The following is a 14,928-nucleotide window of genomic DNA, read 5'->3' as shown; positions in this document are numbered from 1 at the left end:
TAGTTGTCTTATTAGCAATCATACCACATCTCCTTATCTTTATATAAAGTTGTATCAATTGTTACTTTAGATACATTGGTGTATTGATTTTTGTTTGCGTAACGTCTAGTGTCAAATTTGTCATGCATGTTTAGGACTATTAAATATATTGCAGATAGATTCGTAATTAAACGGCTTTAGATCTGTTATACGACAATAATATATAAAAAGGATAAAAGGTAGGAAAATTAAGAGACCACAACAACAAAGACCATCGAGTCCTGTCCATAAATAGTAAAATAGACGTTTAATCAACAATGAACAACACAAAACCCGGATAGCCGGACGTTTGGCTCAAAATTTAGTGGGGCTAATCCAGTTTAACATGCAATCCCTCCCTGGCTAGACTTGGTGCAGGCACACAATCCAGTGGGTTAAATCAGTATAACATGCACCCACCCCAGCCCGACTTTGGCACAATATGTAGCGGTGTATTGCTGTGTGTTTGTTTAATCTACATAGGCTAGAGGTATAGGGGAGTGTTGAGATCTCACTAAACATGTTTAACCCCGCCGCATTTTTTGCTCCTGTCCCAAGTCAGGAGCCTCTGACCTTTGTTAGTCTTCATTTTGTATGTTTTTTAATTTTAGTTCATTTATTTGTTTATGAGTTCAGTGAGACGTCCATTTTCACTGAACTAGTACACATTTTTGTTAAAGGGCCAGCTCAAGTGCGCCTTTGGCTGCGGGATTTTCTCGCTGTGTTGAAGACCCATTGGTGGCCTTCGGCTGTTTTGTTTACTCTTTGATCGGGTTGTTGTCTCTTTGAAACATTCCCCATTTCCATTCTCTATTTTAACATGTAACCTTTCAAACTTTTTTTGTCTGTCTTGATTATATTTGGCAATAAACAATAAAAGAAAAAAATAAACTACACAGCGCAGCTTCCAACAGGATTACAACAAGACAATTAATTTTAAAAATGCAGTCAACAGTCAAAATTTGCTCGCAGCGGAAAAATGCAACAGCTTGATATTCATTTGAAATAAAATAATTGTAATGATTTACACAACGTTACTTTTTACAATATAAACATTCAAATTATTTTGTTTTTTGTTGTTTTTGATTAATTTACAACATCTTTACAAAGACCACATTCTGACTTCGATATTAAGTAGACAATAAAAGCGATGTTCATTATATTTCTTCTGTTGTAATTTTAACTTGGTTATTTTGTGTCATGAATTGGTATTGATGTCACTCGTATGTTTATAAATATGAAGAAAGGGGTAGTCCGGTTTTCTTATACGTCAATGAGACACAAAAAACGACAAAAAATAAAAAAGGGGCAACATTCATTCTTCAACAAAAGAATACATCACAAGAATATAAGTTTTGTAAGAAAAGACAAAATTCGTGAGACGTTGTGTAGGACTTGAATAGCCAAGACAAACTTATAAATATCTGAATGAATGAATCGATTTATGTAAAAAAAAATCAAGGTATTAAACAAAAAAAAATAAAATATTTTTTCAATTATCCGGAACTCTTCACAAACAAAACCTACATGTATGCATTGAATAAATAGTAGGCCACTCTTTTAAAATGATTACAACGTTGAAGTACTAATAAGATATTTTGTGAATAAACCCCATCAACTTAAAGTTTTTTACAATGAATAAACGTATTTTTGGATTATTTAATGATATCAGCTCTGAACATTATTATTCTTTAATATGAAACTGTTGTATGTGAAGGTATACAAAATATTTAAAACAAATCTTTTAAAGTTTTGTGAAAAGAAAGTTTATGTATCGAAATGTGTAACAAGTGATCATTATTTAATTCCAATCTAATTAAAATATAGAACTCGGATCTCGTATGCAGTATAACGAAATCCGAGTTCTATATTTTAATTAGATTGTATTTAACTCCCCACTGGAAGGCCTCTGACAGACTGAGTGAGCGTAAACTCATTGTTATCGATAGCCAATGACAAACAAGTTAAAGATAAATTATTCAGTGTTATTACCAACAAAAGTTTCACGGTTGTCTACGCTGTTATGAAAACGATTCTATGCTATGTGCAACATCGAAACAGGATGCATCAGATCAACTCTGCATCATTGAAAGCTGTACAAAAAATGATCGAGTTAAGATCAATAGTAAAAAGACTGAAATACTATTCAACAACAAAAAGAACAAAGAATCTTACCTTGAACTTTTTAACGAGAAGATAAGCGAAAAACAGAACATACAGCACCTGGTTATTGAAAGACAGGACCGATATAGCCCAAATGTAGTAAACAGAATCTCTACTGCTAGAGCAACTATGTACTCACTCATTGGAGCAGGTCTACATGGAATAAACAGAATAGATCCATTGATATCGTACAAACTTTGGCGAACATATGTCATACCCAGAATGTTATATGGTATTGAAATTCTTAACTTCACCAAGACGGACATTTTAAAACTAGAAAACTTTCAGAAAAAGACATTAAAACAACTACTGTCTCTACCACAACGGACAGCAGATGCTGCAATCTATATCTTGCTTTTGGCAGAATCCGTAGAACAACTTATCCACAAAGCAATGATTTCTCTGTTCCTTAGAATTTCAAAAGATACATATTCAATTGAGCATAAAATAGGAATAAGACAATTAGCAACAAAAGATGGTAACTCGAACAGTTGGTATATAAAAGTAGATAATATTCTCAAGTCATATGAATTACCATCTGCACATGACATAATCTTAAACCCAAAGAAAACCTGGAAAAAACTGACTCATGATATGAAAGATTCAACTTGGAAAACAAAATGGTCTGAAATAGCTGAAACCAAAACATCACTGAATCATATGGAAGCAAGCAATTGGAACTTTCGAAAACCTAATACATGTTGGAGCAGTGTCAGAGACAACAAGCGAGATGTTGCTAAAGTAATAGAAACAGAAAGTCCAGAACATTGCCTGAAACATATAAAACTCAAAGTATTAACAACCGCTTTGACTCAAAAAATATACAGAGTGCAAATTGTGTATGGAAGGAACAGAAGATTACAAGCACTTTCTTGTTAACTGCATCAGCCTTAAATAAGTGAGAAAAATCCACTACATCAGATTTAAACATTTGATGGCTGAACTTCAGATCAACTACAACTACATCGTTAAATCTAAAGACGATCTGCTTCAATTACTAGTTGAATGTTCCAGCAAACGTCGCATACCTGTGACTCACCTAGTTGCTATAGAAGGATATGCAAAGACTAGGTATATGCATTGCATATCAAGAGAGCGGAATTATTGCAGTAAAATATAATGAACATTCATTTTTGACTATTGGAACCTTATAAGATCCTATACAAAGCTGGCTACTATCGGTCATGAGAATGGAAATAATTTAGAGAGAAATAATTAAGGATAATATCTGAATACTCTATGAGACTTAAGCCTATTGTTGGTTAGTGAATAAATAAACTATATGACCCCTGCATTCTATTTTACACATAAATTACAACATTTACTAATAGAAACCAATAACTTGGGTCCTTTACAAGATTTTAATTCTTAACAATATATTTAATGTATGGAACCCCACGTGATTGTTAGAACTATTTATCATTATTGATGTAATGGCCTAACCATTAAGTATAACCGACGATTGGGCTCAAGCAGAAACGACTATCAGGTGCTGATACTTAAATTATGAACCAATCTGACATATGGTAAAAAGCTGAAATACAAAATAAAATACAAATTTACAATGTGTAGAATAAATGTTAAGATGAACGAAATGTCAAATATAATTGATAGCACAGTCCGTTGAATGCGAGAAAATGTTGTACTTTCAAGAACGTTTAAATTTCCAGTATTTCACGGTGAAAAGGTTCAAATATATGAAGAGCAATTTGAATGCTTCAGATACAATGTTATAAAATTAACTAACTCTGTGGTTAGCCACGAATTGTGTCCAAGATGACGTTTGTCCTTAGAATGTTCTCCAGTACTTGGATGACCTTACAATTCAGTTCGATACGTGTAAGAAAAGGAAAAGGTAACGATGATACGATGTTTTAAAGTTCTTACAACTTCTTATAAGGTTTAAAGATGAATAATCCTCCTAGACTGGAACACATAAACAGATTAAGAATATAATCAAACGAACTATATAAATTGAGGAAAGGCGTAACAGAATAATTGACATAAATAATCCTTATCACATTAATTATTTTTAAACTATTGGACACTTTTCATACAGTAATTAAAGTTCTATCCATTTCAAAAAATATAATGTTTTGAGCTTATGTCAGTCTGTTATGTACAGTGTATATACAAGTTTTACCTTTTATCCTTTTTATTTTATTTTATTTTACCATAACACAGATAAAGTATCTTAATCTAATAACAAATTTTTAAAATAACTCATTTTTAAAAATATAAACTAAAATATTTTTTAATGCGGTGACCCTGCAAATAGGGTGGACAATTTCGGCCATTTTACTCGATCTTTGATAGCGTGTCTTGCTAATCAGTGTTGCTATTTAAAGTTTTCCTCGATCTATTATAGTTTTCAAGATAATAGGGAAAATCAAAAAGTGGTAAAATTCGTCATTTAAAGGCAATAACTCCAATAAGATGATGTCTGACTGTTTTGATGTAAACTGGCAGTATGCAGATCTTAACATTCCAATCATTTTCTGTATCTATAGCAATTATCAAGATAATAGACAAAACTTGCATTTTAACCCTATGGCAGGAAGGGTTATCGGAAACATTTTAAAACTAGATACCGCAATGATGATAGTGACTAAGTTTGGTTAACGGACGATGGAAACAAGTGATGACAAAAGTTCCCTTGACCCTTATGGGCAGATGAGATAAAAAGATACATAGATGCATTAAATTTGAGGGGTTAATGTAATATAATTCAATATATCAATGGTCTATTATAACTATTTTGTACAAAGAAAAAAAAATGAAAGAAATTAAAGTTTTAATAGACAAAAATGTCATTCCTAAAACACACGAAAAAAATATCGTGATCTAGATATAATCTGAGCATAAAAATTTGAATTTGCCAGTACTTTTCTTAAAGGATGTTTAAATTGGCGACGTAACATATATTTTGTGTAATATAGTCACCGACTTCGTTTTTTGTCTAATATTGAATCTATAACATATACCTGGGCGTTTTTCAAAAAATGTCCACTTTACTGTCCAGGGCTTCAATTGTGATAAAGTCATATACATATGTTTTTTATTTTTTTTGTCTCAGTCTATAAATTGTACTTATTAAAGACAACGACAAACACTTTTTGTCTGCTTTGTTGTAAGGACTCTCTCTGTCCACATTTGAAAGTTTTTTTTTCAAATTTTCAAAATTTCATACAATTTCCCACTTTTTTTTTTGTCTTTTTCAATGTTTTGTCATAGAGCTGATGATATAGGTCGTCTGCATTGAATCAATTGGCAAGTCCTATTGATAGCGTACTTTTTTACTTGTCCACTTTGCAACGTCTTTTTTTTTTTAAATGTTGACCTCACATCATTAAAACGTGAAGTTTATGAAATAAAATGTATTATCTAAGACAATAATCATAAAATCATATATCTGAGAAACCGCGTGTAACAACAATGGCTGCTAACATGTGAATACGTCCACTGCGCAACGATCCACTACACAACATTTCATTGCGAAGTGGACACAGATCGTTTCATAGGGGACATATACCGTTACGTAGTGGACATTTGTGAATATTTTAAAAACGGCTTGTAATATTTTCTAGTAGTTAAAATTGAAAATCAAATAGTTAAAGATAAAACCGTATAAAATCATTTATTTTGTCAGATTCTTGAAGAAAAAATACCTTTAAATTCTAATTTTTTAGCATGGTAGAGCCTTTAAAAAAAATCGTTGCGAATGGGACATCTTGGTACACCATGTTCACTTTTACAGACTTATCAAACTTACCGTTCAGTTTAGGTTGCATATTTTGTAATTAGTTTATACTGATGTTAAAGTATTGATTTGTACAATTAAATCACTTATTTCTCAACGTTTTTTTTTTTTTTTCATTTTCCAGTTGTCAAAAATGGACATTTTTTGGAAAAGGCCCAACTAGTTGGTGGTGAAAAACGTCAAAAAATAACCTTTTACGGCCTGCAAAGCGATGACGTTACGATTCTTTCGACGTTTTGTGGTATTTTTTCACATACATGTAGAACACCACTTTAAATAATGTATACCGTAAAAACGAAGTCGGTGGCCCTATTATTATTTACATCCTCAAAACGTAAATTTATGTATCAAGACCATCTAGTTTTTCAAGAAAAATCTATGTATTAGAAATTAGAGATTTGATGGTTCAAGACAAATTTAAGAAGTTTTTTAGCCGATTTTATGTGCTTTTTAAACAAATGTTTACCTATTTTGAAAGAATTAAATCAGTAATATTTCAGATGATAAAAGAGATAAATGCATTATATTTTCGATTTTCAGTTATAGTTCGACGAGCTGAAGTTGTATGCAAAATTTTACCAAAATCTGTGACATAGCCCATTAACTGTAACTTGACTTTAAATGACAACAACATACATGTTTCAGTTTGTATTTTTTTTTTAATCACTATACATTTTCTTCTTATGTAACAGTATTGTCCATTTAATTGAAAAGCGTTTATCAAAATATCTTTTTATTGGTGGTAACACGTAATGCTGTATATTATTATGTTTATATGGGGAAATATTTAAACCAAAATTGTAAAAATATTTAAAAATCAACGCAACAATAGTTTTCTTTTTCACTCAAATCTTATTCAAATAACTTTTAACGCTGTTCCTCCTAGTTATAATGTGAACATTGGCATATATGTACCTCTTTGTTGGTCAGAATTGTTCAAGTTCTATTTTTGCTAATTGATTAAATCTCAATTTAAGGAATACAATCCAGATGGGAGTTTTCATTTTAATCAGTTTTTGATAAAAAAAAAATCAAAACCATTTAATTAAAAGTGGACTATGAAAAGTTAAAATGCAAAATTATATTCAAATGGTAAGCAATCGTTAGAAAATAATTATGACAACTATTATGGAGAAGTTAAAGAAAAATTACGTTGCCAGGGTACGCTACAGAAAATGTATTTTATTGTTAGAAGTTCTTGGATTTAGCTTGTATCTAGCAGGATTTGCAACACCATACTGGGTAGCATTTCCATCAGAAGATTCAAAACTGGATTCTACTAGAGGATTGTTCGCAACATGTGTCAGAACGGCCGGTAAATTGAATTGTGCAGATATTCCCAACTTTTCAGGTAAAATATTTATTTGAAAATCGTTTCCGTTATGAGGCATGGATTACTGATTTAGTTATACTATCAACGATCAATAGTCCTTCTGAAGTATCTTAGACTTAAGGTCAAGTTACTGTAACAGTCTATGGGTCATGTTACAGATTTAAATAATATTTTGCAATTTACTGTCGTACACTAATCTTGAAAATAAATATCGAAAAAATAATGCATTTATCTCCTTTAATTGTGAAATATTATTGAATGAATTCCTTTAAAAGAAAGATGAATATTTGTATAGAAAGCACGTAAATCGATGAAAAACGTTCTTCAAAATGTCTTAAAATCATACATTTTTCAAAAACCCAAGCATTGATTTTTGCCTAAAAATTGATTAAAGTGGGAAAGAAGGTTTTTTGAAATGAATATGTGGGGCTGGAAAGAACTGAATATGAATATTCTTGCCAAAGAAAACATCGTATAAACACGGATCAAAATCTGCTATACAGATTGAAAAAGCAGTTGTACTGCAATGGCAATCAGAAACACAGACAAAAATCTACACCATAGCAATAACAATCGTTTTAAATAGCAATAAGGAACACATATCATACCGTATCTGCCGTACAATAGCAGTTGGTATGATGTAAAGATGAATCTGCTTCACAAAATGATGGATAATATTAAGTTTGTGTACAAAACTGAAAATAAATGTTTTTGCGACAAAGCTGTCCAAAATAGATAACCCTGCCTAGCAGCAGGTGAATATGAAAATAAAATTAATGTCGGTATTTAACTATTTCATCGTTAAAATATACATTTGTACATATTCATTGTAATTTGCAGATAAACTTATAGTTTGTATTGTGTTTGCGTGTCTTGCTTTGATATCGTACATCGTAATGGTGGTGGCTTCTCTTCTTGTCATTAACTGGTTAAAGGAGCAGCGTAATAGATGTACTATAGTTTCTATTGTTTCAAATGTGGCAACATGTAAGTATGATTTTAAATGCTTTTGACAGCCTACGTAATGATTGCCTATAACTATAAGTGAATATTCTCAGCTTAAATATCGGGCCTAAAACACCCTATGTTGGAAACCAATTTAGAATAATTATACATTTTAATGTACAATGTAATGCTATAAGTTGATCAATAAATAGCATATTTACCCTTATCATATCTTATGAAATAGGAGCACAAGTATATATGATCTGATGGAATTTATGTCTAAGGCACTTTTTATCTACATCATCAAAAATTGTTTATAAACGGTACATTTCAATTTTTTACCTTGCTAATGTATCTATTGCGTCAATGGTTGTTACGTCCTTAAATATTTTGAATTAATAATAGAAATGATTTCATTTAAATAATGCACTAACCAAGGCAGTGGGTTATTCTTTAAAACTCCAACATCTTTTTGTGTAAGGGTATTGCATCTATTTGTCTTCAAATTTTGATGGATGTATTGATGATAACTTGAAAAAAGATGACTTTCAAGATTATTTGTAATGAAAGATATTTGTGCGCTGCATTTGATTTTTTTTTTTTTTTCGTTTTTGATTCGTTATGTTTTCGTTTTTGATTTTGTATGTTTTCTATCTACATGTGGTGTAAAAGCACCAATCATCCAATAGTATTGTTTTGAGAATGGTCATTTATTTTTTTTTTTGCATTCTGTAAGTAAGATTCAACTACTCTTGCTACCGGAGATTTTTTTTGTTTTTGTTTGGATGTGTGCCGTGCAAATACACACCCATATTCCATTTGAGACATTGACTGGAAGATATATGCATGTTATTAATTGTAACTGCAGTGACTGTCATATAAGTCTGGACTGTGACAGTATATCGACAACTGTCACCATGAGGACCGTTCGAAGAGATTGTTATAAAACTAGCCAGTATTATATGGACATTTATTTTCTTTAGAATATTTCTTGAAGTTGAGTATATTTTTTTTACTCCTGATATTTGTTCTATACACCCATGAACAATATGAAGTTTTATTTGACATACTATCATACAAATCAAAAGGTCTATATTTACTGTGAAATGGTATAAATGTAAAGAAACTAGATTTATAGTCAAATGAGGAATGTATGATTTGTCAATATTGTTTGTGTACAATAATAATATACTTCATTCACTAGTGTTCATAATATAAATGTAAAAAGAATTCAGATTAAATATAATAATGGGTACAGTTCTTTACATCCATTTTATTCCATTTAAATGTCAAATAATCAAGACTTTTAGAAGTACCTATTAAACGATATATAGCCTTAATATTAATTTGAAGTGCATATACAACGTTTTAATGTTTTTCAAATTAGTCACTATTGTCATGAGAAGGAATAAGAGGAAATTAATGTTCAAACTGTCTTAAATATACAGTCCATTTAGCAGACCAGTATACATGTAAAACAAGTACATACTTGGATTATATGTCAGAAGGTTAACCGATTATTATCGGACTTTTAATGCAAAGCAATTCAAAGACCGCATTGTATTTAGGAATAAAGTTTTTTAATAAAAAAAAACAACAAGTTATTTTTTCCCATTCTACCATCAAACTCTTTCCACTATTACCTTGCAACCAAATTTTCATAAGAAATTTTGTAATAATTTTTTTTGTCTCTCTGTATTGTAATTTCTATATACTTAAGCAACTAGACCCTGATTTTCATTTTTTTTCATATGAGCACAGAACACCATTTTAAGGTTCTTTAGGGAGCTACCATTTGATTTTTATGGGGGGGGGGGGGGGGGGGGTGCTAGGATGAAATTTGAAAAAAAAGGCAGGACAGGAGTTTTGAGTAAAAAAAAAAGGCAGGATGAGCTTGGCAAAAAAAAGGCAGGATGACAATTTATGTAAAAAAAGTCAGGATAAACTAATAAAAAAAAAGGCAGGACCGAATAGAGTGAAAAATAAAAAGGCAGGACAGAGATTACAACTAAAAAAAAATGCAGGACAAAATTTTTCATCCAGTTTTTAGTTCTGAGAGTGTTTTAAGATGTAATAAATGTCTTGTACATGTAAAAATTATTGTACTGGCTGTTGCTCATAAAACACTGTAAGTATGTATTTTCAGATTGTTATTTTAATCTTCAGGAATTCATATATCAAAAAGTGTATGCAATATTATACTATGAAATTAATCAATTATAGTTTAACATATTTGCAAGAAATCAATGTGGACTGTTTTTTTTTTTTTTTCTCTCTCTTCAAATGGTTCACTTACTTATTCAATATTATATATAACCGTGTACGATTATTATTTAAACAGACGTAGATGTAGGTTATATCTCAATGAGACAGCAACCTAACAGCATGATAAAAATCGAAAAGACATCTACATTGTCTCATCAAAAGATAAGTGTATTTACAAAATGACAAACTGTAAAATGCAACTTTTCTAGACAAGATAAGGTCAAGTTTCACGCCAGTTACCAAATATTGGTCACCAAAAAAGAATTCTTTAAAGAACAGAAAATACCACAAGATTCTCTCATGGACTAAAACATTAAGATATGTTATGTTTGTATTAACTAATGAGTAATTACAATGATTTCTGTTGTAGGTATACTTATACCACTTACTCTGGGTTTATACGTCATCACCATAGAAGATTATTCTTTAGAAGTGGTGTTTTACCTAATGATCGTTAGTAATGTATTAGTTGTTATTACTGCGGGCCTGCGGATTTTAGACTTCAAGCTTCCGGAACCAAAGAAGCGAATACCTTTTAGTGTACCACCACTTACTACAATAAACCAAAACATCAAAACACCCATGTCAAAAGTTCAAAGGAAAACTGAAAATAAGCTAAAGCCCGCAATTTTACCTCAACGATATTTCCCTAAACCTTCGGATAAAAGACATACTCATCCTTTCTACAAAAAAGATGTGGACCCATTATTTGTTAAAGTGTTATATGCAAAGGACAAAGATTCTGATAAATTGAGAGCAGTCAGACCTATCAATGTAAGCGTCAAATGAAAATATTAAACATAAAGCCGTTATACATTTCGATCAAAGCAAACTTACTCTGTAACCTACATTGAAAAGTACGTTTTTCTTTGTTGGTAGTAGCAAATCTACAAATAAAAATGTATATACCGATATCAACCTAGTATTAAGATGTTTTTTTTTAAATTGGTAGCGAGCAATGACCAAAACCTCGTTTCCTAACTAGTCTCAAAGGTGATCTAAATTACTTTATATGGAAAGCAGCAGCATCTCTATTTCCCAAATTATTAATGTTAATAAAAAAATATCACTGCGAATTACAGGAACACATAATGTCATTTATAGGAGTAATTCCTGAACCTATAACTATAACTTTGCTATAAAAAAAGGCAGAAGATTCTAAAGGAACAATAAAAATCAAAATGTGAAGACACATCTACAACATCATATCAAAGAATGAAAAACGACGAAAAGACAGGCAACAGTCTACAGAACACTTCACAGAAAGACTCATAACAAATATACTTGTTTGAAAAAAACTACTATAAGTAAAAAGTGTTCCATTGCTACGCATGGGACGTAGTTGAACAGTAAAGCGTCATCAAAATTTTAAGTAAAAGACGACAACAGAAGATGGAGAGACAAAATATTTACAGAGAATTGCAGAAATTTCTAAAATAAATCAACGAAACTATCAAATAGATACCAGGTTTATAATTTTGTACGCCAGATGCGCGTTTCGTCTACAAAAGACTCATCAGTGACGCTCAAATCAAAAAAGTTAAAACGGCCAAATAAAGTACGAAGTTGAAGAGCATTGAGGACCCAAAATTCCAAAGGTTTTGCCAAATTCATCTTAGGTCATCTATGTTTGGGGTAGATCATCATTAGAAGCGCTTCAACAAAACAACTTATTTATATTATACATGTACAACACATAGTAATAGTCATAGAGAAACTTGGTTGGCTTTAAACCAATGACACACATGTCGAGATTGATATAAAGAATGATGTTCATTAGAAAATATGATCCACTTTGAGACGTATCTAAGTTAATAAAAATTAGTGGTTGTTAACGGAAGAAATTTACACGAACTTAATTCATTTTATAAAATAATTTCTCTATTCTTTGTCGATTTTCCGGACCCATTGTATAAAAAATAAACTGCTTCGCCGAGCGCAGCTGGATGCGATCGCAGAGGTCCAACCCTGAACATTTGGGACAAAAATGGACACAATATTCAAGCTTGATACAGGTCTGAATTTGGATTGTAATTAAATATTTGACACATTATAGGTTTCTGACACAGAATAAATGTATTCAAAGAACCTGAAATTGGTTATATGATTTTAATTTATATTCAATTGAAGATTTCTTGCTTTTGTGCAATACACTGTGCTGTTGCCGAATACTTAGTAAATTAGATTGTGATCCCCAATTTTTCTTTGGAAAATTGACAATTTCTTCCCCCCCCCCCCCTCGCTTTTCCAAAAAAAAATAATATTTGAAGAAATTTTCTTTTTGCTTTCTTAAATCTTGAGTGAAAAAAAAATTGCCCCCTCCCAAAAAAAAATTTTGTTTACCCCCCAATTTTTTTTTACCCCACCCCCTTTTCCAAAAACAAAAATTACATTTGAAGAAATTTTCTTTTTGTAAAATGTGGTACAATGTGAGAGACATCAATACATTTAAACACAAGTTATTGTCTGAAAACTAGAAAAATGCTTGTTTTAGACCCTTGTTGGCCCCAAATTATTCCTGAACGGTTTGGGCAATTACCTCCAAAATGAATACCAACCTTCTACTTGTAGTATTGAACCTTGTTGTACAATTTCAGAGCAATCAAAATATTTACAAACAAGTTGTTGTCCTGAAACTAGAATAATGCTTATTTTGGGTCCATTTTTGGCCCCTAACTCCTAAACGGTTAGGACCATAACCCCCAAAATCAATCCCAACCTTTCTTTTGTAGTATTGAACCTTCCTGTAAAGATCCATTCACGTAAACTAAAGTTATTGTTTGGAAACCAAATGTGTCTTCGGACGACGACGACGACGCAGACGACGACGACATCACAGCATTATACGAACCCCAAAAATGTTTTGCGGTCGTATAAAAATTAATCAACGTGTGGTGTCCAATGATCTCAGAAGATGATTGGATAAGTTTAAGGGTCAGTGTATGTTCACTGGTGTTAATATGTCTTTTGATTGAGTTAAGCCATTTCAATTGATATTTTATCGTGTGTCTTTCTATGTTGTGATGTTACACTATTGTTTCAGATAAGGGTGAAGGTTTGGTACCATTAAAACGTTTAAACCCGCTGCAATTGTTTGCACCTGTCCTAAGTCAGGAATCTGATGTTCAGCAGTTGTCGTTTGTTGATGTGGTTCATAAGTGTTTCTCGTTTCTCGTTTTTTATATAGATTAGACCGTTGTTTTTCCCGTTTGAATGGTTTTACACAAGTAATTTTTGGGGCCCTTTATAGCTTGCTGTTCGGTGTGAGCCAAGGCTCTGTGTTGAAGACCGTACTTTGACCTATAATGGTTTACTTTTATAAATTTTGACTTGGATGGAGAGTTGTCTCATTGGCACTCATACCCCATCTTCTTGTATCTATATAACCTTTATTAGCTCACTCGATGAATCAAAAAAAGTGATAACAGGTGTTAATGAAATTGACAACTTTGTGGGATGTAGATGGCACTCGAAGGGAATTTTCAAAAATGAAAATTTATTTGATAATCATTAGAGAAACAGATTCTTACACAGTAACTCGGGGATTGTCGGATTTATCAAATCTCGATAGTTAAATTATCAATTTTAAAGTCATCGCCGAGGCTCGGACTTTGAAATTCGATAATTTAAACTATCTCGATTGAATAAATCCGATAATCCACTGGTACCAATGTAAGAATCTATATATAAAAATGTATTATTTATATATGATTCTACCTGAAGGAATATAATACACAATGTATCAAAAAGTATATTATTCCTGAGACTTCTATTAGTCTCAGATTACACTCATATTTTTATGGTCATATTGCTTATACTTTTATAAGGTCCGTTCTGGTTCTGTTGTTCATTAAGTAATCAAGTTTATACCCTTGACATTCTTGGGTTTGAGAGTTCCTGGTGAAAGTAAATCAAGAAAGGTATTTCGGACACAATTGTTTAAAAAGGGTTTAGGGAGCTACCATTTGATTTTTATTGGGGGGGGGGGGGGGGGAGATTTAAAAAAAAAAGGCAAGACAGGAGTTTTGAGTTAACAAAAAAGGCAGGATGAGCAACTTCGAAAAAAAAGGCAGGATGACACTTTATGTTAAAAAAGTCAGGATAAACTAATAAAGAAAAAGGCAGGACCGAATAGAGTGAAAAATAAAAGGCAGGACAGAGATTACAGCTAAAAAAATACAGGACAAAATTTTTCATCCTAGCACCCATCCCTCCCCCCCCCCCCCCCTTCCCCCCCGCCATTAAAATCAAATGGTAGCTCCCTTAGGAATTGTCCTTCAAATCTTTCTTTTTGAGTGAGTAGACTAATTAATAAAGTTATAATCATACTGTTTTGTTCAGTTTTGGCATTTTGAACTTTCATATGAACATCATTGTTTGAAGCAAAACTAACATTTTCCGTGTTTTATGTATGTAAATTGTGTACAGGTTTGTTTTGGCATTT

At 31.7% G+C, this 14,928-nt stretch overlaps 1 long non-coding RNA gene across 1 annotated transcript; it reads left to right on the top strand.

Moving 5' to 3' along the window:
* The first annotated feature begins 8,128 nt into the window (after window positions 1-8,128).
* Window positions 8,129-11,407, top strand: LOC127728367 (uncharacterized). Its single transcript, XR_007994102.1, has 2 exons — window positions 8,129-8,261; window positions 10,855-11,407. It is a non-coding gene; the product is annotated as an uncharacterized LOC127728367 (long non-coding RNA).
* Window positions 11,408-14,928: the final 3,521 nt, after the last annotated feature.

Source organism: Mytilus californianus, unplaced genomic scaffold, assembly GCF_021869535.1.
Source record: "Mytilus californianus isolate M0D057914Y unplaced genomic scaffold, xbMytCali1.0.p SCAF_2, whole genome shotgun sequence".
Taxonomy (NCBI): domain Eukaryota; kingdom Metazoa; phylum Mollusca; class Bivalvia; order Mytilida; family Mytilidae; genus Mytilus; species Mytilus californianus.
This window is presented reverse-complemented; position numbering and strand designations above follow the sequence as displayed.